At 47.4% G+C, this 26,700-nt stretch overlaps 1 long non-coding RNA gene and 1 pseudogene across 1 annotated transcript; one reads left to right on the forward strand and one right to left on the reverse strand.

The window, feature by feature from the left end:
• The first annotated feature begins 1,158 nt into the window (after positions 1-1,158).
• On the forward strand, positions 1,159-1,712 carry LOC147966600 (uncharacterized). Its single transcript, XR_015607815.1, has 2 exons — positions 1,159-1,285; positions 1,373-1,712. It is a non-coding gene; the product is annotated as an uncharacterized LOC147966600 (long non-coding RNA).
• Positions 1,713-25,357: 23,645 nt separating this feature from the next.
• Positions 25,358-25,990, reverse strand: LOC125554300 (uncharacterized; annotated as a pseudogene).
• Positions 25,991-26,700: the final 710 nt, after the last annotated feature.

Consider the following 26,700-nt stretch of genomic DNA (forward strand, 5'->3'; position numbering starts at 1 on the left):
CGACGAGGGGAGGATCACCGGGTAGGATTATGCTATGCGATGATACTTGGTGAACTTACCAACTACTCTTTTCTACATGTTGCAAGATGGAGGTAGCCAGAAGCGTAGTCTTCGATAGGACTAGCTATCCCCCTCTTATTCTGACATTCTGCAGTTCAGTCCATATATACTACCCCCTTTCATTGATACCAATGCATATGTAGTGTAGCTCCTTGCCTGCGAGTACTTTAGATGAGTACTCATGGTTGCTTTGTTCCCCTTTTCCCCCTTTCTATACCCGATTGCTGCGACCAGACGTTGGAGTCCAGGAGCAAGACGCCACCGTTGACGACGACTCCTACTACTCTTGAGGTGCCTACTACTACGTGCAGGCCGCTGACGACGATCAGGAGTAGTTTAGGAGGATCCCAGGCAGGAGGCCTGCGCCTCTTTCGTTATGTATCCCTGTTTGTGCTAGCCTTTTAAGACAAACTTGTTTAACTTACGTCTGTACTCAGATATTGTTGCTTCCGCTGACTCGTCTATGATCGAGCTCTTGTATTCCAGCCCTCGAGGTCCCTGGCTTGTAATATGATGCTTGTATGACTTATTTTTATTTGTAGAATTGTGTTGTGATATCTTCCCGTGAGTTTCTGATCTTAATCGTACACGTTTGCGTGTATGATTAGTGTACGATTGAATCGGGGGCGTCACAACTAAACAAACCACTTGCCATGCACCTAAATGGGCCTAAAAGATTAACCAGGGATTATTGTTTTATATGGGTCTAAGCCCATTTATAATCCAACAATATGCACTGTGTGTGCTAGATAGCATATAACTAAATATTTATTTTGTAGGTGATATACAGAACCAAGTTTGTCGATGATCACACACATGAGCCAAAGCGTGTCGTTCTCTCTAAGGAAAAGAATGATAATGTGCTCACACACGCACTCACTCACTCAATCATGCTCTATATAAATTAATAGTCATTTACTAAATATATAAAATAATTTCATAAAATCCTATATACAGTTAATGAATATATTAACTCACCAAATCAAATATAAATAGAGTACATTAATTCAGTTGTTGGTTATTAATTTCATAAGATCCACCAAATCTTGTACTTTAATGCGCTAAATCAGCTATAAAAAGCCTTGTCCATTTCGTTTGTTCTCCTCCAGAACTCGCATATCACACAACAATCGACGACTCTCTCCTTGAACACCGCAACTGCTAGTTAAGATGAGGACTACCCAGGTGTTGCTCCTGGCCCTCGCCTTGCTCATGCTAGCATCAGGTACTCGCTTGTTCTTGTGCATTTCTTCACAATCTCATGCTACAAATCATGTTGTGACCATGCCCTTTCTTCATAGAGATTTCGCAGGTGCGGTAACGGAGGCGTCAATGGACGGTAGCGCTAAGTTCAGGTACAGGTGTGAGGATACCCTTATCCCATCACCAAAGCCATGTGACGACGACACTTGTAATGTGGCGTGCTACAACCTCATGGGGGTACCCAAACAAGGCAAGTGTGACGCCGTCGGGTGCAAGTGCATGATATGCGAACGCCAGCCTCCAATGAGTAGTAACTAGCTAATTAAGATAGGATGTGGCGTGTTCTATGGAATAATGCGACGAAATCGCAAATGGTGTAGCAGCAAGGTTGTTCACTGGTAATCGGCATGTTATGAAGAGTGATGAATTTGACCTGGCTTCTTGAATTATATACTAGTGTATAAAATTGCGAAGCTATGGTACATAATGTTAGCGTGTAGGAGTACTTTATGTCATGATCCCAGTATAGTTAGAGATCAAGAGGGACCTCTCTCACAAGTTCCAGTACAGAGAGAGGAGGGAAAGAGAGGAAGGCATCTTTTCTGGTGCTGTTGATCTGGCTTGGTCTGAAACAACACTCTCGTCTCCTCAGCCTCCCTTCCCTGGCTTCACGTGTGCGATCCAACGGCGCGCTGGACGACCGGCGGAAGCGGGCGATCAGTCTCTCATCTCCTCAGCCTCCCTTCCCTGGCTTCACGTGTGCGATCGGCTTCACGTGTGCGATCCAACGGCGCGCTGGACGACCGGCGGAAGCGGGCGATCAGTCGGTCGACGCAAAGCCTTTGAACGGTGACCGAAGTGGCAGGTTGTCCAAGAACAGACTCCAAGTAATACTAGTAAGAGTATAGTTAATAGTACAGCCAATTGATTTCTATATGACATTGACATGTCATCTATAACCAATCTTGTAGCCTTTAAGTATAATAATAAAATATAAAGATGAGCTACTTCATTAGTACATGGCTCATCTCCCACTCTTACATAGTGCCTAGGAACACGTGTTGCAGCTGGCTCTTATCCTGTAGCCGGCTCCTTTTCTCTTTCCTTTATGTCAGCAAAAGAATAATATTTTAATCCTTACAGCCTGTTTACATGAACTTATTATATTTGCTCTAACATGCAAAGTAAACTGTGATGGTCTTTTAGGGCGGCCGAAAGCCAAGTGAGCGCGTGCAAGATGAACGAGGCCTACATATCGATCCGGGCACCGGTTTGCCGCCGTGCCGTGCCGTGGGTATCCAAATCATGACAATGGTTCATCCGGCGATAATTAGCATTAGCACGGCTACGCCTACGTAGTACCCAAAAAGCCACATGTTTTGCATGCAGGACATATTCGGGACATGCCATCTAGTTACTATAAAGTTGAGTCATATATTTAGTACAAAGTTGAGTCATATATACTTAGAACATGCCATCTATTTTTTCATATATAATACGAAAAACCTAGTACGTACAACCTGTGAATGAAGAGTGAAAAAAGCCTCAAGAATATAGCCGGAAAAAACAATGGAGCGCCTCAAAAACTACCGCACTCTCTCTGTTTTAAAATGGTTGACTCAACTTTGTACTAACAAAAGTATATGCTAGCTAGCCCTTGATGGTGCTCCCGTAAGGCCGTAAAGCCCATATGCATTTGGCTGAAAAGACAGGCCACACAGATACAGTCAGTCAATGAAGAATGTGCTATTGTGAGTAGCAGTTCGTCTCGATCACGAATCTCGATGCGCGCATGCATTGCATGACTGGCGATAAGATAATAAGGTTCCGATTAGACAAGATGAGAGGCCGAGATCACTCGGTCGCTCCGGGTTGGTTTTCCTCGCGCTTGGATGCAATATAGTAGAGGACGGATGATGGACTCCACCCTCCCTTCCCCGACTCTCGCCCCTCCCCTTTCCCCCGCGGCGCCGCCTGCACCAGCCTCCACCGCCGGCGATGCCGCTTGCCCTCGCCTCCCTTCCACCCCTTTCTACGAGGGCCTCCAGCTCGACCCACTTCTCCACCCAAGCCATCGCTACATCAACGCCTCGGCAGTCGCCATGCGCTCCATTATTCGTGTTGGCGGCGCCATGGGGCTTGACTTCCAGGACCAACTCCGCCGTGTTCTCGGCATCCCCTGCGCCTCCATCCCTTCCCCCCACTCCGCTATGGCTCAGGTCCTCATCATGTCTCGTGGCCCTCTTTTTGACGAATATCTTGCCGCCTCTCTCCTTCAAGCCTGCCTTGGAGGCCTTGCGGCTAACTACCATGTGCGCGACGCCGGTGGCGGCGTGTTCTTCTTCTTCCGTGTTGCGTCTCTGGAGGTTGTGGAAATCCTCTCACGCCAGCTCACCATCCGTGGCCGCTCTTTCACCGCCTCCTTCGACTCCGCATGCTCTGCTGCCTCGGCGTCCTCGCCACCCTCCTGTGCGCCACTATCGCAGCTCCTGCATGTTCACCCTCTCTATTGTGTCGACTTCTAGGCCTCTGTTCGCTCTCGCATCGGCACCAACATTGCCGGCCCTTGCCTCGGACTCACGTCCGGCTGCCGCATGCATGCCTGAGTTATCCAGTTTCCTCTTGTCAAGACGGCGCCCCTCTTCGAGCTCGTCCTCTACTCCATCTTTGGTGGTGACTTTGGCCAGTTCGCGGTCACCCTGGATGATGTGGCGATGCTCTCTTTCACCGTCGCCTCGCCCGCCATTGCATCTCACATTCGCGACGGTGGTGACTTCATCGCGTCGGGCGTTATGATCCGCTTCCCCTAGTGGCGCTGCGTTGTGCCATCATCCTCGCTGTGCTCCCGCTCGGCCTCCATCCAACCGCAAGGTCCCATGGTAAGCTCGTCATCGGCAGCTCCCAAGGTTAGTCCGCTACGCCCCGGCCTCAGTTTTCGATCCTTCATCCATCGCAAACACAAAGTAGGTCTAGTTCGTCTTGGCTGTCAACCCCATCCACACTCAGACCCAAGCATGCTTATTTGGATTGCATTTGTTTCATCTAAGGCAAAACCTAGTGCTTTCATGGTTAAAATGGCCCTTGATCACTGCTTTGCGGGGGCCTCTACGTTCTCAATTCTGCATTACCAGGAAAACTTGTTCCTCTCGTTAGTTTCATCAGCTTTGATCAGAAACGAATTGTTGCAACGGTATCCTCTTGTCCTGCCTAGCCTAACGCTATACCTAGAAGCCGCCCTGGATCTCGCGCGAGATTGGGGAATTTCAAATTTGAATGACACCCTGGCCACTCTGACCTGTCCGCCGGCCCGGGCCAAAAGCACAACCTGCCAAGTCCGTGCCGCCCAAGCTTCCTCCATCCTCAGTGCCCCTCACCCGCCTCTCCCTCCTCCGTCCGGTTTGTTTATTCCGTCACCTCGACCCACATCGCCTCTCTCCTTGCCATGGCCTATCCTGACCCCTAAACAAACACCTACTCTGCTCGATCCGCCTCGTGACCCCTCGGCCTCGCACGCGCGAGACGCATGCCTGCTCTCCACGGCGCCCCTCGCATCGCATTTAATGCGACCTGACCCATCACCCAAATGGCCCGTGCTCCCTGCCCATGCACCGCCCGCTGCGCTCCCCCCGGTCCACCCGCCCCTGCATGTAAACCAGGTCTACCCGCACCCCCTCCTCCCCAACCGGATCAACATGCAATCCACTCGAGCATGTACTGCAGGCGCCGATGGCTCACCCTCCCAAGCCCTCACCTGGTCACGTCGCTCCGGCGAGCTGCTCCCCTTCCCCGTACCTTGACGCTCTTCTCTCTGCCCCAAAAATCTCGCATGCTCCCGAGGCCACCCCGACCCACGCTCGCCCCGGCCCCCTTATCTTCACCACTCCGCCCGGCCACCTCGCATTCCATCCAAGCCCTTGTGCTTTAGGTGCAGAGCCAATGACCACCTCGTCAGCTCCTGCCGCAACCCTCTCCAGTGCGCTCGTTGCGGCCTCAACGGGCACAAGGCCTTCGAGTGCTCGTCCCGCCTTCCTCTCGCCTTCCTCCACCCACCTTTCCACCGGCCGCCTGTGACCATGGTTTCCCAAGCCTCTCGCCTCTCCGCCCCAGCCGCCTCCCCCGCTCGTGAGATCTTCTTCGGCTCCCACCGCGTCCTCCTCGATGAACCACTCACCCTCTCGCCGGCGGTCACCATCCCCGCGCCCCTTCGACTCTGCCGTCGTCGAATGGCGACTCCGCCCCGCCCTCGCAGCGAGCCTCGCTGCTCCCGTCACCCCTGGGCTCGGTTGGCAGCTTGTCCAGTGCTGCGGCCATGGCCTCGCCGCCCGTTGTTGCTCCCCCCCCCCCGCCGGCGAACTTGCCGGCCCCCATCCCCGACATCTTCGTCCCACATGGCCTCATCCACGACGACAGCGTCTTCGCCTTCGCCCACATCAACACGGCTATGATCGACGCTCACGAGTTCATCCGCCAGCTCTTCGACTCACGCCTTCCCTCGGCCTCCTTCCACTTCGCTGCGGCCTCGTGCTGTGCCGCGCTCCTCGTCTTCGACGACCCCACGGGTCGCTTGGAGGCGCTCCAACTCTTTCCCATGGACTACCTTAGGATCCGCGTCGAGCTGGTTCGGCCCGAGAACGCGGACAACCGTGCCTCGACCATGTACGACCGTCTCGTCGAGCTTGACGATGCATGCTTTCCGCTCGAGCTGTGGCACCATCATGGCGCCAACTTCGTCTTCGGCCACTTCGGGCTCCTTTGCTGCGTCGACCGCCACTGCCTCCACCCCGGTGACTTCTCCACCATGCGCGCCTTCGTTCAAGTGGAGGCGGGTGTCAACACCCCGGACCTCCGCATTCTCCGCCCCCCCCCCGCCCAAGTCCTCGACGTGAGTCTCATAGTGATCAAGAATGGCCTCACCGTCCCTCTCAACGACAACGGCGACCCCGAGAACATCTCGCACATCCATGGCGTCTGGCAAAACAATGCTGCTTCGCCATGCCCTTGCAATGGGGTGCACCACGACGACGACTTCATGCCTCCACCGCCCCCTTCAGACGACCGCCCCCAAGCCCACGACGATGTCGGGCTGGCCCCCTCGCCCCTCCTCTTCCCGGAGGACTGCTCGCCGCTTGCTGGCCTCATCGACGAGGCCGTCGAAAACAGCAGCGACACCAGCTCCGAACCTGTGGTCGACCTCTCCGGTGAGTTCTCCGTCTCCAACCCCTTTGCTCCCCTGGCTGATGACGACGACTCCGACACCACTTCTGGTATGGATGTCGTTTGCTCTTCACCTTGTACCCCCAGTTCCTGCTTGCCCTCCGCTATTTCTAACCCCTTTCCTCCCTTCAGAGGATATCGACATCCCAGACGACGCGCATGAGGTCGTCGAACACCGCGCTAGAGCCCAAGAGAAGTGTATCCTCGACTCCACCATCGGCCCACGACGTAGCCGTCGCCTGGCTGGCCTCGAAGGGCCGACTTTCATAGACATGACTACTAAGGCAATCAGGGCTCGGGCTCGCAAGTTAGACATCTCTGCTGCCTCCAGTGGCCTCGCCGTTGCCATCAATGCTGCGGGCCTGTCTGACAACCCGGACGTGCCCTCCATGGACACGGCGGCTCTCTCGCTCATCGCTCTATAGTGTGGCGCAACTGCTGACGATGTCCGTGAGCTTGCATCGGTGCCCTCTAGTGAGCCATGATCTGCTCCGACCCCGCCCTTGGTCGTTCGCCGCCCTCCGCGTCTGTCATTTTAATTTCTGCACTTAGGTTGGCCATTTGTTCAGCTGGCTCTTTTTGTGTTGTCGAACTGGGACAATGGATGTCGTTGCATGTGCTCTCTCCTTGCGTATTTTGTGCTAGCAATCCCTCTGTATGGCATGTCTTATTACCCATGTACCACCCACTCCATCTTAATTTATCAATGTTTCGATCGGCCACTGTTTTCGTGAGACGGGCTGGTGTATGCTTGTTTAAATGAATCGCACAACCCTTTCTTTCTACTGTTGGAATGTTCATGGTTTGGGCCAACCACAAAAGTGTTCAGATGTCCTTGCGGAGCTCATTGCGATTAGACCACACGCCTGTTTTCTCCAAGAAACCAAACTAACGGCCCCCGATCCTGTGAAACTAAAATCCTTCATCCCCCGGCGACTTGACTTGTCTCACCACAAGGACGCCCTTGGTTCCTCGGGCGGCATCCTCTCTGCCCTCTCATCTGCTCACTTCACTGTCATTAGCTCTATGCGTACCAATTTCACGCTAACCCTCTCGGTCTCCACCTTGGCCTCCCCATCCCAGCTTTGAATCACAAATATTTATGCCCCAACGGATCATGCGCTCAAACCCAGCTTCTTAGCGGAACTTGCTTCCCTCTCACCCCCTCAAAACTCCCCCTGGATTATCCTTGGCGACTTCAACCTAATGCGATCGGCGCTTGATAAAAACAATGTCGCCTTTCGCCAGCACGAGGCGGACCTCTTCAACCAATGCATAAACTCCTTGGCCCTCATTGAGCTCCCCCTGCTCGACAGAGCCTTCACCTGGTCAAACAAGCGTGACCAACCAACCTTAGAAAAAATAGACAGAGTTTTCATCAACTCTGCTTGGGACCTTACCTTCCCGGACTCTTCGGTCTCAAGCCTTACGCGCTTCGTTTCCGATCATGTCCCACCGATCATCTCTATTAATACTGACATCCCTCGCCCCGCTCTTTTCCGCTTCGAACTCGGTTGGGCCCAAAATCCGGCTTGCCGGTCCGCCGTCCTAGACTCTTGGGCCTCGTCCCCTTCCCTCTCCTCTGCCCCCTAACGCTGGTTCGGGCACTTCAAAAATGCCGCTTCGCACTCCGTTCTTGGCGATAAAGAATTCTCCCGCTCTCGGTCAGGGAATCAAACTGTAAAGTGGTCATCAACCTTCTAGACTCAATTGAAGAGTCTCGTTTTCTGTCGCAACCTAAACAGATCTTGCGCAAGATTATTATAAAAGTCCTCCATCGAATCATCCGCGAAAAAATGATCTACTGGCAGCTTCATGCAAAAATTAAAGCGACTATAGATGGTGACGAAAACTCCAAATTCTTCCACGCCTGAGCCTCCCAGAGGTATCGTAACAACAAAATTCCTATGATTTTGCATAATAACCAGGAGTTCATGGCGCATGAACCAAAAATCCAAATTCTCACGTCCTTCTTCACTTCTATCCTTGGCGTCTCCCCCCCCCCAATTTGGAACTCCTCGCTGCATTCCCTATACCCTAACCCGTTGCCGCAGCTTCTACACCTAGACTCCCCCTTTTCTGGACAAGAAATTTACGACGCTTTTGCGGACATGAACCAAATGGCTAGCCCCGTTCCGGATGGGTTCGGCCCTGGTCTCTACATTAAATTCTAGCCCATTATTAAACACATGATAACTGACCTCTTCAGTAGCTTCTACTCAATCTCGGCCGATATCTCATGTCTTAACAGGGCATTCATTGTTCTCATCCCAAAAGGAGCGGCTCCCCCATCTCCTGACGCTTTCCGCCCTATCTCACTTCAAAACTGCCCTCCCAAAGCTCTTGTAAATCGCCTCAAACCAGTCATACCAGCTCTTGTCCACCCTGACCAGATAGGTTTCCTCTCATGTCAAACTATTTCTCAGAACTTTCTCTATGTTGCAGACGTTCTCCATGTCTGTGCTAGGACCAAAGCTCCCACGCTGGTTATTAAACTAGATTTCTCCAAAGCCTTCGACTCGGTTTCTTGGCCTGCTCTTCTCTCTATTCTTAGTGTTCGGGGCTTCTCAGAAAAATGGCTAGGCTAGATAAGCTCGTTGCTTACCTCTGGCAAAACTGCGGTTCTCTTGAATGGCTCACCTGGCCCGTGGATCCAGTGTAAGAATGGCCTCCTTCAGGGCGACCCACTTTCCCCCTTCCTCTTCATCATCATCGCATATGTTCTTCAACAAATGATTATAAATGCTTGTGCACAAAATCTCCTAGCACACCCGGTCTTGCTACCTCTTGAGCACTGCGTTGGATTTCCTTGAAGAGGAAAGGATGATGCAGCAAAGTAGCGTAAGTATTTCCCTCAGTTTTTGAGAACCAAGGTATCAATCCAGTAGAAGGCTACACGCGAGTTCCTCGTACCTGCACAAAACAAATAACTCCTCGGAACCAACGCGATAAGGGGTTGCCAATCCCTTCACAGTCACTTACGAGAGTGAGATCTGATAGATATGATAAGATAATATTTTTGGTATTTTTATGATAAAGAGGCAAAGTAAAATAAAAGCAAAGTAAAAATCAAAGGAAATAACTAAGTATTGGAAGATTAATATGATGAAGATAGACCCGGGGGTCATAGGTTTCACTAGTGGCTTCTCTCAAGAGCATAAGTATTTTACGGTGGGTGAACAAATTACTGTTGAGCAATTGACAGAATTGAGCATAGTTATGAGAATATCTAGGTATGATCATGTATATAGGCATCACGTCTAAGACAAGTAGACCGACTCCTGCCTGCATCTACTACTATTACTCCATTCATCGACCGCTATCCAGCATGCATCTAGAGTATTAAGTTCATGAAGATAGAGTAATGCCTTAAGCAAGATGACATGATGTAGAGGGATAAATTCATGCAATATGATAAAAACCCCATCTTATTATCCTCGATGGCAACAATACAATACGTGCCTTGCTGCCCCTACTGTCACTGGGAAAGGACACCGCAAGATTGAACCCAAAGCTAAGCACTTCTCCCATTGCAAGAAAGATCAATCTAGTAGGCCAAACCAAACTGATAATTCAAAGAGACTTGCAAAGATAACCAATCATACATAAAAGAATTCAGAGAAGATTCAAATATTGTTCATAGATAATCTTGATCATAAACCTATAATTCATCGGTCTCAACAAACACACCGCAAAAAGAAGATTACATCGAATAGATCTCCACAAGAGAGGGGGAGAACATTGTATTGAGATCCAAAAAGAGAGAAGAAGCCATCTAGCTAATAACTATGGACCCGAAGGTCTGAGGTAAACTACTCACACTTCATCGGAGGGGCTATGGTGTTGATGTAGAAGCCCTCCGTGATGGATGCCCCCTCCGGCGGAGCTCCGGAACAGGCCCCAAGATGCGATCTCGTGGATACAGAAAGTTAGGGCGGTGGAATTAGGGTTTTGGCTCCGTTTCTAATCGTTTGGGGGTACGCAGGTATATATAGGAGGAAGGAGTACGTCGATGGAGAAACAGGGGGCCCATGAGGGTGGAGGGCGCGCTTGGGGGGGGGTAGGCGCGCCCCCTACCTCGTGGCCTCCTCTTTGTTTCTTGACGTAGGGTCCAAGTCTCCTGGATCATGTTCGGTGAGAAAATCACATTCCCGAAGGTTTCATTCCGTTTGGACTCCGTTTGATATTCCTTTTCTTCGAAATCCTAAAATAGGCAAAAAAACTGCAATTCTGGGTTGGGCCTCTGGTTAATAGGTTAGTCCCAAAAATAATATAAAAGTGGATAATAAAGCCCAATAATTTCCAAAACAGTAGATAATATAGCATGGAGCAATCAGAAATTATAGATACGTTGGAGACGTATCAAGCATCCCCAAGCTTAATTCCTGCTCGTCCTCGAGTAGGTAAATGATAAAAACAGAATTTTTGATGCGGAGTGCTACTTGGCATAATTTTAATGTAATTCTTCTTAATTGTGGTATGAATATTGAGATCCGAAAGATTCAAGATAAAAGTTAATATTGACATAAAAATAATAATACTTCAAGCATACTAACTAAGCAATTATGTCTTCTCAAAATAACATGGCCAAAGAAAGTTCATCCCTACAAAATCATATAGTTTAGTCATGCTCCATTTTCGTCACACAAGAATGCTCTCATCATGCACAACCCCGATGACAAGCCAAGCAATTGTTTCATACTTTAGTATTCTCAAACCTATACACTTTTACGCAATATATGAGCGCGAGCCATGGACATAGCACTATGGGTGGAATAGAATATGATGATGGGGGTTGTGTGGAGAAGACAAAAAAGGAGAAAGTCTCACATTAACGAGGCTAATCAATGGGCTATGGAGATGCCCATCGATTGATGTTAATGCAAGGAGTAGGGATTGCCATGCAACGGATGCACTAGAGCTATAAATGTATGAAAGCTCAACAAAACAAACTAAGTGGGTGTGCATCCAACTTGCTTGCTCACGAAGACCTAGGGCACTTGAGGAGGCCCATTGTTGGAATACACAAGCCAAGTTCTATAATGAAAAATTCCCACTAGTATATGAAAGTGACAAAACAAAAGACTCTCTATCATGAAGATTATGGTGCTACTTTGAAGCACAAGTGTGGCAAAGGATAGTAACATTGTCCCTTCTCTCTTTTTCTCTCACTTTTTTTATTTGGGCCTTTTCTCTTTTTTATGGGCTTTCTCTTTTTTTCTTTTTTTTAATTCCTCACTTGGGACATTGCTCTAGAAAATGATGATCATCACACTTTTATTTATTTACAACTCAATGATTACAACTCAATGCTAGAACAAAAGATGACTCTATATGAATGCCTCCGACGGTGTACCGGGATATGCAATGAACCAAGAGTGACATGTATGAAAGAATTATGAACGGTGGCTTTGCCACAAATACTATGTCAATTACATGATCTTGCTAAGCAATATGACAATGATGAATGTGTCATGATAAACGAAATGGTGGAAAGTTGCATGGCAATATATCTCGGAATGGCTATGGAAATGCCGTAATAGGTAGGTATGGTGGCTGTTTTGAGGAAGATATAAGGAGGTTTATGTGTGAAAGAGCGTATCATATCACGGAGTTTGGATGCACCGGTGAAGTTTGCACCAACTCTCAATGTGAGAAAGGGCAATGCACGGTACCGAAGAGGCTAGCAATGATGGAAGGGTGAGAGTGCGTATAATCCATGGACTCAACATTAGTCATAAAGCACTCACATACTTATTGCAAAAATCTACAAGTCATCAAAAACCAAGCACTACGCACATGCTCCTAGGGGGATAGATTGGTAGGAAAAGACCATCGCTCGTCCCCGACCGCCACTCATAAGGAGAACAATCAAAGAACACACCATGTTTCAAATTTGTTACATAACATTTACCATACGTGCATGCTACGGGACTTGCAAACTTCAACACAAGCATTTCTCAAATTCACAACTACTCAACTAGCATGACTTTGATATTATTACCTCCATATCTCAAAACAATCATCAAGCATCAAACTTCTCTTAGTATTCAAAACACTCATAAGAATATTTTTTACTAATCTTGAATACCTAGCATATTAGGATTATTTAAGAAAATTACCATGCTATCTAAGACTATCAAAATAATCTAAGTGAAGCATGAGAGATCAATAGTTTCTATAAAAAAATCCACCACCGTGCTCTAAAAGATATAAGTGAAGTACTAGAGCAAAACTATATAACTCAAAAGATATAAGTGAAGCACATAGAGTATTCTAACAAATTCCAAATCATGTATGGCTCTCTCAAAAGGTGTGTACAGCAAGGATGATTGTGGAAAAGTAAAAAAGCAAAGACTCAAATCATACAAGACGCTCCAAGCAAAACACATATCATATGGTAAATAAAAATATAGCTCCAAGTAAAGTTACCGATAGAAGTAGACGAAAGAGGGGATGCCTTCCGGGGCATCCCCAAGCTTTGGATTTTAGGTGTCCTTAGGTTATCTTGGGGGTGCCATGGGCATCCCCAAGCTTAGGCTCTTTCCACTCCTTGTTCCATAATCCATCAAATCTATACCCAAAACTTGAAAACTTCACAACACAAAACTTAAAGTAGAAAATCTCGTGAGCTCCGTTAGCGAAAGAAAACAAAAGACCAGTTCAAGGTACTGTAATTAACTCATTATTTATTTATATTGCTGTTAAACCTACTGTATTCGAACTTCTCTATGGTTTATAAACTATTTTACTAGCCACAAAATAAGCAAACAACACATGAAAAACAGAATCTGTCAAAAACAGAACAGTATGTAGTAATCTGTAGCTAGCGCAAGATCTATAACCCCAAAAATTCTAAAATAAATTGCTTGACGTGAGGAATTTATATATTAATAATCTTCAAAAATAATTAACTCAATAGCACTTTCCAAATAAAAATGGCAGCAATTCTCGTGAGCGCTAAAGTTTCTGTTTTTTACAGCAAGATATCAAGACTTTCCCCAAGTCTTCCCAACGGTTCTACTTGGCACAAACACTAACTAAACACAAAAAACACAACCGAAATAGAGGCTAGGTAAATTATTTATTACTAAACAGGAGCAAAAATCAAGGAATAAAAATAAAATTGGTTTGCCTCCCAACAAGCGCTATCGTTTAACGCCCCTAGCTAGGCATAAAAAGCAAGGATAGATCTAAGTATTGCCATCTTTGGTAGGCCATCCATAAGTGGGTCTCATAATAGATTCATAAGGTAATTTAATTTTCTTTCTAGGAAAGTGTTCCATGCCTTTCCTTAATGGAAATTGGAATCTAATATTTTCTTCCTTCATATCAATAATTGCACCAATCGTTCTAAGGAAAGGTCTACCAAGAATAATAGGACGTGAAGGATTGCAATCTATGTCAAGAACAATAAAATCTACGGGCACATAATTCCTATTTGCAACAATAAGAACATCATTGATTCTTCCCATTGGTTTATTAATAGTGGAATCCGCAAGGTGCAAGTTTAGAGAGCAATCATCAAAGTCTTTGGAATCACGGAAACACTAGCACCCAAATCACATAAAGCATAGAATTCATGATCTTCAATCTTAATTTTAATAGTTGGTTCCCACTCATCATAAAGTTTTCTAGGGATAGAAACTTCCAACTCAAGTTTTTCTTCATAAGATTGCATCAAGGCATCAACGATATGTTTAGTAAACGCTTTATTTTGACTATAAGCATGAGGAGAATTTAGCACGGATTGCAACAAGGAAATACAATCAATCAAAGAGAATTTTCATAATTAAATTCCTTGAAATCCAAAATAGTGGGTTTATCAACATCTAGGGTTTTAATTTCTTCAGTCCCACTTTCATCAAATTTAGCATCAAGATCTAAAAACTCCGAATTTTTGGAACGCCTTCTAGGTAAAGGTGGATCATATTCAGTCCCATCATTACCAAGATTAATATTTCAAAACAAAGAGTTAATAGGGTACACATCAATAACTTTTAGATCTTCATCTTTATTTTCATAGGAACTAGAAGAACACGCTCTTATAAAGGCATCTTTCTTAGCACGCATCCTAGCGGTTCTTTCTTTGCACTCATCAATGGAAATTCTCATGGCTTTGAGAGACTCATTGATATCATGCTTAGGAGGAATAGATCTAAGTTTCAAAGAATCAACATCAAGAGAAATGCTATCAACGTTCCTAGCCAACTCATCAATCTTAAGCAATTTTTCCTCAATCAAAGCATTGAAATTCTTTTGCGAAGTAATAAATTATTTAGTATTAGATTCAAAATCATAGGGCATCTTATTATAATTTCCACAATAATTGTTGTAGGAATTACCATAATTATTAGAGGGGTTACTAGGATAAGGCCTAGGATTAAAATTTCCTCTATACGCGTTATTACCAAAATTGTTCCTACCAACAAAATTCACATCCATAGATTCATTATTATTCTCAATCAAAGTAGACAAGGGCATATCATTAGTATCAGAAGAAACACTTTTACTAGCAAATAATTTCATAAGTTCATCCATCTTTCCACTCAAAACATTAATTTCTTCTATCCCATGCACCTTTTTATTAGTAGATCTTTTAGTGCGCCATTGAGAATAATTAACCATAATATTATCTAGGAGTTTAGTAGCTTCTCCTAAAGTGATTTCCATAAAAGTGCCTTCCGCGGCCGAATCTAAAAGATTTCTAGAAGCAAAATTCAATCCGGCATAAATTTTTTGTATAATCATCCACAAGTTCAAACCATGAGTAGGGCAATTACGTATCATTAATTTCATCCTCTCCCAAGCTTGTGCAACATGTTCATGATCAAGTTGCTTAAAATTCATAATATCATTTCTAAGGGAGATGATCTTAGCGGGAGGAAAATACTTAGAGATAAAAGCATCTTTGCACTTGTTCCAAGAATCAATACTATTTTTAGGCAAAGACGAAAACCAAGCTTTAGCACGATCTCTAAGCGAAAAAGGAAATAGTTTCAACTTAACAATATCATTGTCCACATGTTTCTTCTTTTGCATATCACACAAATCAACGAAGTTATTTAGATGGGTAGCGGCATCTTCACTAGGAAGGCCGGAAAACGGATCTTTCATGACAAGATTCAGCAAAGCGGCATTAATTTCACAAGATTCATCATCGGTAAGAGGAGCAATCGGAGTGCTAATAAAATCATTGTTGTTGGTATTGGTAAAGTCACACAATTTAGTGTTATCTTGAGCCATCGTGACAAGCAAGCAATCGAACACACAAGCAAACAAAAAGCAAGCGGGCAAAAAGAGGCAAATAGAGAAAGAGAGGGAGGATAGAGAGAAAAAGGTCTTGATAACCCACAAGTATAGGGGATCGCAACAGTTTTCGATAAGTAAGAGTGTCGAACCCAACGAGGATCTAAAGATAGAACAAATATTCCCTCAAGTTCTATCGACCACTGATACAACTCTACGCACGCTTAACGTTCGCTTTACCTAGAACAAGTATGAAACTATAAGTACTTTGTAGGTGTTGTTGGATAGGTTCGCAAGATAATAAAGAGTACGTAAATAAAAAGTAGGGGCTGTTTAGATAAAGAAACAATAAAGTAAATATAGCGAGTGTGGAAAAGTGGTGGTAGGAGTTGCGAAATTGCCCCTAAGCAATTGACTGCTTTACTAGACCGATAGTAAGTATTATGTGGGAGAGGCCACTGCTAGCATGTCATCCCTTACTTGGAATTCTATGCACTTATGATTGGAACTATTAGCAAGCATCCGCAACTACTAACGTTCATTAAGGTAAAACCCAACCATAGCATTAAGATATATTGGTCCCCCTTCAATCTCGTATGCATCAATTTCTATGCTAGGTTGAAGCTTCTGTCACTCTTGCCCTCCAATACATAGTCCTATCAACATACAACTAACCCTATGGTGTGATCCACGCGCGCAATCATATGATGGGCACCAAAGGACAGCAACATAACCACAACTAAATTAAATCAATCATAACAATTCATCAACCACCGATAGGACAACGAAAATCTACTCAGACATCATAGGATGGCAACACATCATTGGATAATAATATGAAGCATAAAGCACCATGTTCAAGTAGAGGGTACAGCGGGTTGCGGGAGAGTGTACCAATGTAGATAGAGGGGGGAAGGTGATGGAGATGTTGGTGAAGATGGCGGAGGTGTTGGTGTAGATCGCGATGATGATGATGGCCCCCGGTGGCACTCCGGTGCCACCAGAAGCGAGGGGGAGAGAGCCCCCCTCCTTCTTCTTCTTCCTTGACCTCCTCCCTAGATGGGATAAGGGTTTCCCCTCTGGTCCATGGCCTCCATGGCACGGGAGGGGCGAGAGCCCCTCCGAGATTGGATCTGTCTCTTTGTCTCTCTCTCTGTGTTTCTGCGTTTTCAGATTCTTCCCTTTCACCATTGTTGGAAATATGCCCTAGAGGCAATAATAAATTGATTATTATTATTATATTTCCTTGTTCATGATAATCGTTCATTATCCATGCTAGAATTGTATTGATAGGAAACTCAGATACATGTGTGGATACATAGACAACACCATGTCCCTAGTAAGCCTCTAGTTGACTAGCTCGTTGGTCAATAGATGGTTACGGTTTCCTGACCATGGAAATTGGATGTCGTTGATAACGGGATCACATCATTAGGAGAATGATGTGATGGACAAGACCCAATCCTAAGCCTAGCACAAGATCATGTAGTTCGTATGCTAAAGCTTTTCTAATGTCAAGTATCATTTCCTTAGACCATGAGATTGTGCAACTCCCGGATACCGTAGGAATGCTTTGGGTGTACCAAACGTCACAACGTAACTGGGTGACTATAAAGGTACACTACAGGTATCTCCGAAAGTGTCTGTTGGGTTGGCACGAATCGAGACTGGGATTTGTCACTCCGTGTAAACGGAGAGGTATCTCTGGGCCCACTCGGTAGGACATCATCATAATGTGCACAGTGTGATCAAGGAGTTGATCACGGTATGATGTGTTACGGAACGAGTAAAGAGACTTGCCGGTAACGAGATTGAACAAAGGTATCGGGATACCGACGATCGAATCTCGGGCAAGTATCGTACCGCTAGACAAAGGGAATTGTATACGGGATTCATTAAGTCCTTGACATCGTGATTCATCCGATGAGATCATCGTGGAAAATGTGGGAGCCAACATGGGTATCTAGATCCCGCTGTTGGTTATTTACCGGAGAACGTCTCGGTCATGTCTGCATGTCTCCCGAACCCGTAGGGTCTACACACTTAAGGTTCGATGACGCTAGGGTTGTAAAGGAAGTTTGTATGTGGTTACCGAATGTTTTTCGGAGTCCCGGATGAGATCCCGGACGTCACGAGGAGTTCCGAAATGGTCCGGAGGTAAATATTTATATATGGGAAGTCCTGTTTTGGTCACCGGAAGAGTTTCGGGGTTTATCGGTAACGTACCGGGACCACCGGGAGGGTCCCGGGGGTCCACCAAGTGGGGCCACCAGCCCCGGGGGGCCACATGGGCTGTAGGGAGTGTTCCTTGGCCTACATGGGCCCAGGGCACCAGCCCCACTAAGGCCCATGCGCCTAAGAGATGGAGAGGGGGCAAACCCTAATGGGATATGGGCCTTAGGGCCCATATTGGTGCGCCTCCCTCTCCCATCCCCTCTTGGCCGCCCCCTTTGCTCCCCATCTAGGGCTGCCGCCCCCCTAGGGGTGGGAACCCTAGAGGGGGCGCAGCCCCTCCCCTTCCCTATATATATGAGGCCTAGGGCTGCCCATAACACAGGTGATTCGATCTCTCGTTGGTGCAGCCCTGCATCTCTCTCTCCCTCCTCTTCTGTGGTGCTTGGCGAAGCCCTGCAGGATTGCCACGCTCCTCCACCACCACCACGCCGTTGTGCTGCTGCTGGATGGAGTCTTCCTCAACCTCTCCCTCTCTCTTTGCTGGATCAAGGCGTGGGAGACGTCACCGGGTTGTACGTGTGTTGAACGCGGAGGTGCCGTGCGTTCGGCACTTGGTCATCGGTGATTTGGATCACGACGAGTACGACTCCATCAACCCCGTTCACTTGAACGCTTCCGCTTAGCGATCTACAAGGGTATGTAGATGCACTCTCCTTCCCCTCGTTGCTAGTCTCTCCATAGATAGATCTTGGTGACACGTAGGAAAATTTTGAATTTCTGCTACGTTCCCCAACAGTGGCATCATGAGCTAGGTCTATTGCGTAGATTCTATGCACGAGTAGAACACAAAGTAGTTGTGGGCGTTGATTTTTTTCAATATGCTTGCCGTTACTAGTCTTATCTTGATTCGGCGGTATTGTGGGATGAAGCGGCTCGGACCAACCTTACACGTACTCTTACGTGAGACCGGTTCCACCGACAAACATGCACTAGTTGCATAAGGTGGCTGGCGGGTGTCTGTCTCTCCCACTTTAGTCGGATCGGATTCGATGAACAGGGTCCTTATGAAGGGTAAATAGCAATTGGCATATCACGTTGTGGTCTTTGCGTAGGTAAGAAACGTTCTTGCTAGAAACCCATAGCAGCCACGTAAAACATGCAAACAACAATTAGAGGACGTCTAACTTGTTTTTGCAGGGTATGCTATGTGATGTGATATGGCCAAAGGATGTGATGAATGATATATGTGATGTATGAGATTGATCATGTTCTTGTAATAGGAATCACGACTTGCATGTCGATGAGTATGACAACCGGCAGGAGCCATAGGAGTTGTCTTTATTTATTTATGACCTGCGTGTCAACATAAACGTCATGTAATTACTTTACTTTATTGCTAACCGTTAGCTGTAGTAGTAGAAGTAATAGATGACGTGACAACTTCATGAAGACACGATGATGGAGATCATGATGATGGAGATCATGGTGTCATGCCGGTGACGATGATGATCATGGAGCCCCGAAGATGGAGATCAAAAGGAGCAATATGATATTGGCCATATCATGTCACTATTTGATTGCATGTGATGTTTATCATGTTTATACATCTTATTTGCTTAGAACGACGGTAGTAAATAAGATGATCCCTTACAAAAATTTCAAGAAGTGTTCTCCCCTAACTGTGCACCGTTGCTACAGTTCGTCGTTTCTAAGCACGCCGTGATGATCGGGTGTGATGGATCCTTACGTTCACATACAACGGGTGTAAGACAGATTTACACACGCGAAACACTTAGGGTTAACTTGACGAGCCTAGCATGTACAGACATGGCCTCGGAACACAGAAAACCGAAAGGTCGAGCATGAGTCGTATAGAAGATACGATCAACATGAAGATGTTCACCGATGTTGACTAGTCCGTCTCATGTGATGATCGGACACGGCCTAGTTGACTCGGATCATGTAATCACTTAGACGACTAGAGGGATGTCTATCTGAGTGGGAGTTCATAAGATGAACTTAATTATCCTGAACATAGTCAAAAGGATTTTGCAAATTATGTCGTAGCTCGCGCTTTAGTTCTACTGTTTAGATATGTTCCTAGAGAAAATTTAGTTGAAAGTTGATAGTAGCAATTATGCGGACTAGGTCCGTAAACTGGGATTGTCCTCATTGCTTCTCAGAAGGCTTATGTCCTTAATGCACCGCTCAGTGTGCTGAATCTCGAACATTGTTTGTGGATGTTGCGAACATCTGACATACACATTTTGATAACTACGTGATAGTTCAGTTAAACGGTTTAGAGTTGACGCACCAAAGACGTTTTGAAACGTCGCAAAACATATGAGATGTTTTGAGGGCTGAAATTGGGATTTCAGGCTCGTGCCCACGTCAAGAGGTATAAGACCTCCAACGATTCTCTTAGCCTGCAAACTAAGGGAGAAAAGCTCAATTGTTGAGCTTGTGCTCAGATTGTCTGAGTACAACAATCATTTGAATCGAGTGGGAGTTGATCTTCCAGATGAGATAGTGATGTTTCTCCGAAGTCATTACCACCAAGCTGCTAGAGCTTCGTGATGAACTATAATAATATCGGGGACATATACGATGATCCTTGAGATATTCGCGATGTTTGACACCGCGAAAGTAGAAATCAAGAAGGAGCATCAATTGTTGATGGTTAGTGAAACCACTAGTTTCAAGAAGGGCAAGGGCAAGAAGGGATACTTCATGACACGGCAATTCAGCTGCTGCTCTAGTGAAGAAACCCAAGGTTGAACCCAAACCCGAGACTAAGTGCTTCTGTAATAAGGGGAACAGCCACTGGAGCAGAATTACCCTAGATACTTGGTAGATGAGAAGGCTGGCAAGGTCGATAGAAGTATATTGGATATACATTGTGTTGATGTGTACTTTACTAGTACTCCTAGTAGCACCAGGGTATTAGATACCGGTTCGGTTGCTAAGTGTTAGTAACTCGAAATATAAAAGCTACGGAATAAACGGAGACTAGCTAAAGGTGAGCTAACGATATGTGTTGGAAGTGTTTCCAATGTTGATATGATCAAATATCGTACGCTCCCTCTACCATCGAGATTGGTGTTTGCGTTGAGCATAGACATGATTGGATTATGTCTATCGCAATACGGTTATTCATTCAAGGAGAATAATGGTTACTCTGTTTATTTGAATAATACCTTCAATGGTCTTACACCTAAAATGAATGGTTTATTGAATCTCGATCGTAGTGATACACATGTTCATGCCAAAAGATAGTAATGATAGTACCACCTACTTGTGGCACTGCCACGTAAGTCATATCGGTGTAAAACGCATGAAGAAGCTCCATGTTGATGGATCTTTGGGCTCACTCGTTTTTGAAAAGTTTGAGACATGCGAGCCATGTCTATTGGTGTATATGCATGAAGAAACTCCATGCAAATGGGCCGTTTGGACTCACTTGATTTTGAATCACTTGAGACATGCAAATCATACCACATGGGCAAGATGACTGAAAGCCTCGTTTTCAGTAAAATGGAACTAGAAAGCAACTTGTTGGAAGTAATACATCTTGATGTGTGCAATCCAATGAGTGCTGAGGCATGTAGTGGATATCATTATGTTCTTACTTCACAGATGATTTGAGTAGATGTTGAGTATATTTACTTGATGAATCACGAGTCTGAATTATTGAAAGGTTCAAGTAATTTCAGTGTGAAGTTGAAAGATCGTCGTGACAAGAGGATAAAAGATCTATGATATGATCATAGAGATGAATATCTGAATTACGAGTTTGGCACAATATTAAGACATTGTGGAAATCGTTTCACAACTAATACAACCTGGAACACCCTCGAAATCACTACTATCTTTGCTATGCTAGTTTGCTCGCTCTTTTGCTTTGCCACTGCTACGATGCCTACCACTTGCTTGTCAGCCTCCCAATTGCATGATTGAACCTCTAACCTACCATTGTCCTAGCAAACCGTTGATTGGCTATGTTACCGCTTTGCTCAGCCCTTCTTATAGCGTTGTTAGTTGCAGGTGAAGATTGGAGCCGTTCCTTGTTGGAACATTTATTTACTTGTTGGGATATCACTATATTACTATGTTATCTTAATGCATCTATATACTTGGTAAAGGGTGGAAGGCTCGGCCTCTCGCCTAGTGTTTTGTTCCACTCTTGCCGCCCTAGTTTCCGTCATATCGGTGTTATGTTCCCGGATGTTGCGTTCCTTACGCGGTTGGGTTATAATGGGAACCCCTTGATATTTCGCCTCGATTAAAGCTTTTCCAGCAATGCCCAACCTTGGTTTTACCATTTGCCACCTACCCTTTTCTTTCCTTTGGGTTCTGCAGACCCAAGGGTCATCTTATTTTTAGCCCCCCCACGGGCCAGTGCTCCCTCTGAGTGTTGGTCCGACCGAGTAGACTGCGGGGCCACCTCGGGGCAACTTGAGGGTTGGTTTTACTCGTAGGATGTCTCATCTGAGTGTGCCCTGAGAAAGAGATATGTGCAGCTCCTATCGGGATTTGTCGGCACATTCGGGCGGTGTTGCTGGTCTTGTTTTAACCTGTCGAATTGTCTTGTTGTACCGGGTTACCGAGTCTGATCGGTGTGACTCGGGTGGAGGTCTATTCCTTCGTTGACCGTGAGAGCTTGTCATGGGCTAAGTTGGGACCCCCTGCAGGGATTGAACTTTCGAAAGCCGTGCCCGCGGTTATGGGCAGATGGGAATTTGTTAATGTCCGATTGTAGATAACTGAACCTTAATTAATTTAAAATGAACCAACTGTGTGTGTTACCGTGATGGCCTCTTCTCGGCGGAGTCCGGGAGGTGGACACGGAGTTGGAGTTATGCTTGCGCAGGTTGTTCCTCTACTTCAAAGGCATCTACATGCAGCGCGGCTCCAAGCCGATGGCGAACCATTGGGGGTGTATCCAGGGGGCGTGCAACAAATGGCATGGAATCATCGAGGAGGTCGCGGCTCGCCCGGAGAGCGGCGCCAGCGTTGAGGATCAGGTACGCACGCCGTTCGCCCGCATCTCTTTGTCGTCTATGCCCGCCGCCCGCCAACTGTTTGTTCCTCCGCGCAGTTGCTGCGCATGTTTACCATGAATCAGCGCGACAACCTCGACGCCGACTTCAAGTACCTCCACGTCTACAAGCGCATTGACAAGTGCGAGAAGTGGGCGGAAGTCCGACGTACCCTCGACAAGGCCAAGGAGACATACAAGCCGGACTCGACGACTCCGGGCGCGTCAGAGGGGCGGCCGGATGGCCACAAATTGGCAAAGAAGGGGAAAAATGCCGACGCAGCAACCGCACGAGTGCAGGAGTCCATCGAGCATTGCCTCGCCGACGCCCAGGCCCGGGCCGTCCTACGTGAAGAGAAGACCGAGGCGCGGTGGTCGTCGCTGATGACGAACAGCGCCATCAAGCTCGACCTGCTCCGGACCAACGTCGACCTGCTCCGGACGAACGTTGCCGCGAAGAAGAGGAACACCGACATGGCTTTTCTGATGGGCGGGGCGGACATGCTCCAGAGCAACGACGAGCAGCTCAGGGCGTGGTACATGGCGGAGCGCAGCCTCATCCTGAACCAGATGCAGACGGCAACGCCGACGACGCCGACGACGCCAGCTCCCGCGCCCACGGCCACACGGACGCCAAGCCCGAACGACGCCTCTACATCGCCGCCCAGTAGTACCGAAGCCGCGCCGACACAGCCCAGCACCGAAGCAGCTCCGACACCGCCGAGCCCGCGCACGCCGACTCCGCCAACGCCTGGAGCCGACCCCGCCGAGTGATTCGTTGCGCACGCGAACTTGCGGCGTGCGGCGCTCTGTTTTTTGTAACGCCAGACTACGTCCGATCGCCGGATTTGTGGCGTCTTTTGTGAGCGGGAACGACCTAGTTCAAATTTCCCGCATCCTGGGGCTGGCGCTTGGGGGCGTGACTGGGAGCTAGGTCGCCCCCAGGGGCCGAACTAGCGCCGGCACGCCCCCATGCCGCTCTATTTAGACGCCCTGGGGGGCCGAACGGCTGGAGATGTCCTTATCTGTCACATAGAGTTTAGGGCAGTGATAGGCGGCGTACCGGCCCAAATTTGGGCTGGTCGTAGCGCAGTTCTACGATTAGCGTGCGTGTGACCGCTCGATTTGCCAGCTGGCCCACGCCCCTCATCGTCTTCGTCTTCCACCATCGCGAGATCCCCACATCCTCCCTCTCTGTGTATTTTCCCGAACCGTGCGCCGCCCCCACCGGGCTGCAGACCTCGCAGCAGGTCGTCCCTCGCCCCCCCTGACAGATCGCAGTTGGCCGCCCTCCGCATTGTTGCCGGTTGTCGCCCGGTTCCATGGGGACGCCATCACCCCTTGTAGCTAAAACAACGCAAAGACGGCCGGTGCCTCTCACCTTGCAGTACCCAGCCCCGCCCCCGTTGCCGTAGCGCGTCCGTCGCGGCAGCACCGTGCTGCCGGCCGCAGCTCTCGCCATTGTCTGCTCGTACCATCGGCGTTCCCTTGGCTGAAGCTTTTTCCACATATACTGTTGAAGCTTTTAAGGCGAATGGTTGAAGATTTTCATGCAAATGGTTGAAGCCCTTTCCTTTTCGCTGTACTCGAATGAAGCTTTCTCAAATGTTGGTTGAATCTTTTCACATACAGTTGAAGCTTTTCAGGCAAATGGTTGAAACTTTTTTGGTTTTCATTGTGCCCGATTTGAAGCTTTATCAAAACGCCGGTTGAAACTTTTTTCATACAAGTTGCAGCTTTTTCTGTCAACGTTGTAGCTTTTTTTCATTGTACGGTGCCCCGGTTGAAGCTTCGTCTATCGCCGGTTGAAACTTTACCTGTCAATTATTGAAGCTTTTTTTGTCAACATTTGTAGTTTTTTCCACTGCGCAATGCCCTGTTGAAGCTTTCTCCATTGCCGGTTGAAACTTTTCCCTTGCACAGTTGAAGCTTTTTCTTTCAACGGTTGCAGCAAACGTGAGCAAGGTTCCCCAGCTAGCCCATGGTGACCGTTGCAGCTCGCCACCCGTGCGAGATGCAGCTGCGTCGCGCGCTGGGTCGCACCTCGCAGCCGCGCTGGATGCAACCATGCCCCTTGCCTGTGTCGCGCGTGTCCAGTCGGCCTTGTGGTAGCTTGGACGAGCCATGGAGATGAGGGCGTTTGGCAGAGCCATGGGGCGTGGGTTATCGTTGAGTGAGTGGAAGGGGGGTGGTAGGAGAGCGCGCAGCCATGGCGGCGAGCGTCGGAAGAGAGGAGGAGCATGGCCATGGCGGAGCGTGCGGGAGAGAGGATAAGAAACGAGGAAGGGATGTGCGTGGGCCCGCAGAACACGTGGCACTTTGGCGTTGGTGGGTGTAGCACCGCGCGCGTGAGTTCGGCAGGCACGCCGCACACAAGCGTTTTCCTTCATTTTATGCGATCGATCGAAAAAAGGGAAATCAAATCAATCACCATCTAGCTGCGTAGCTAGATTAATAAGCCGCATGAGACCAAGAGTTAAACTTGACGTCGGTGCCGAGGATCCGGCGCCGGCAAGGTAGCAATCGCATATGCCAGTTGGGAGAGCCAGTCGGCGTAGATGTTCTCCTTGCCCAATGGGTTCTTGTTCGCGCTCCCCTCGAACAAGAGCAGGTCGCACCTGTCGGGATCTTGGTTGGCCTCCAACAGTTTGTCGGACGCCGCTTCGACGCGCCCGGCACGGAGGTCACCCAGCGCGCCCTCCAGGGTCCTGTTCATCTCCCTGTAGTAGCGGAGGCAGCCGCCGAGGTTCTTGACGAGGTCCTCGACGACGAGCACCGTCGACGTGACGTTGGCCATGGTGAGGCTGGTGGCCACGACGGCGAGCTCACGTGTGTCCTTGGCGGACGCGGCCGCCGGGTCGGCCGAGAGTGCGCCCACGCAGGAGTCGTACTCGTAACCCAGTTGCCCACCGGATCGGCCGACAGCGGCGCATGTCCTTGTGATGATCGTGGACGGAGTGCCGACGGCGAGGATGCCGTCTCCGGTAGACAGGAGGAGGATGAGGGCGAGGAGTTGAGCAGCCTGAGGATGCATCGCCATATGACTGACTGTCGTCGGTCCTACTCACCTCACCCTCACCCTCACCGTGACTGTCGTCGGTCCTACTCACCTGTCACCTCACCCTCACCCTCACCGTGACTGTCGGCGTGTATTTATGCCGGCAACGAATAGAACAGATTAAGTAATAGTTGGAATGAAATCAATATTTTGATTTTGCAATCTTTACCAAATCAATCAGACCTAGCTAGCTAGCGCTTTAGTGTCTTTAACGACGCAAGATAAAATCCCGTGTTTATTGGGAGAAATCAGTTACTAGATCGTGTGTTAATGACTGCCATTCGTCGATCATAAATCGGAAAGTTTGGAAGTAATCATACATGGTTTATTTTCACTTATTTTTGCCTCACCTCCCATCACTACCTCTCAACTCTGATTTTTCATGGTAGGTGCCGATTCAACTAAATCACGTAAATATTACGTAAATCAATAATTTCAAAACTCACACTATATATGTGCAATCACTTTTCTAAAAGATAGCCATAGAAATTGTCTCAATAACCATCCAAAATAAAATCAATTATTTCTCAATAACAAATTGCTAATCCCGTGCCATACATCATTTTCTGATCTATTATTATCTCTACTATTGCATCACAGTCACAATTTTTCCTACTAAAAAAATAAAATCTTATATCTTGCATATCTCTAACATTAAAAGCGAATCCCTCATGTTACCTTGGTCGATCTCCTCCCTCCCACC

This window comes from Triticum urartu, chromosome 6A (genome assembly GCF_056163025.1).
Source record: "Triticum urartu cultivar PI428250 chromosome 6A, HENAU_Tu73, whole genome shotgun sequence".
Taxonomy (NCBI): domain Eukaryota; kingdom Viridiplantae; phylum Streptophyta; class Magnoliopsida; order Poales; family Poaceae; genus Triticum; species Triticum urartu.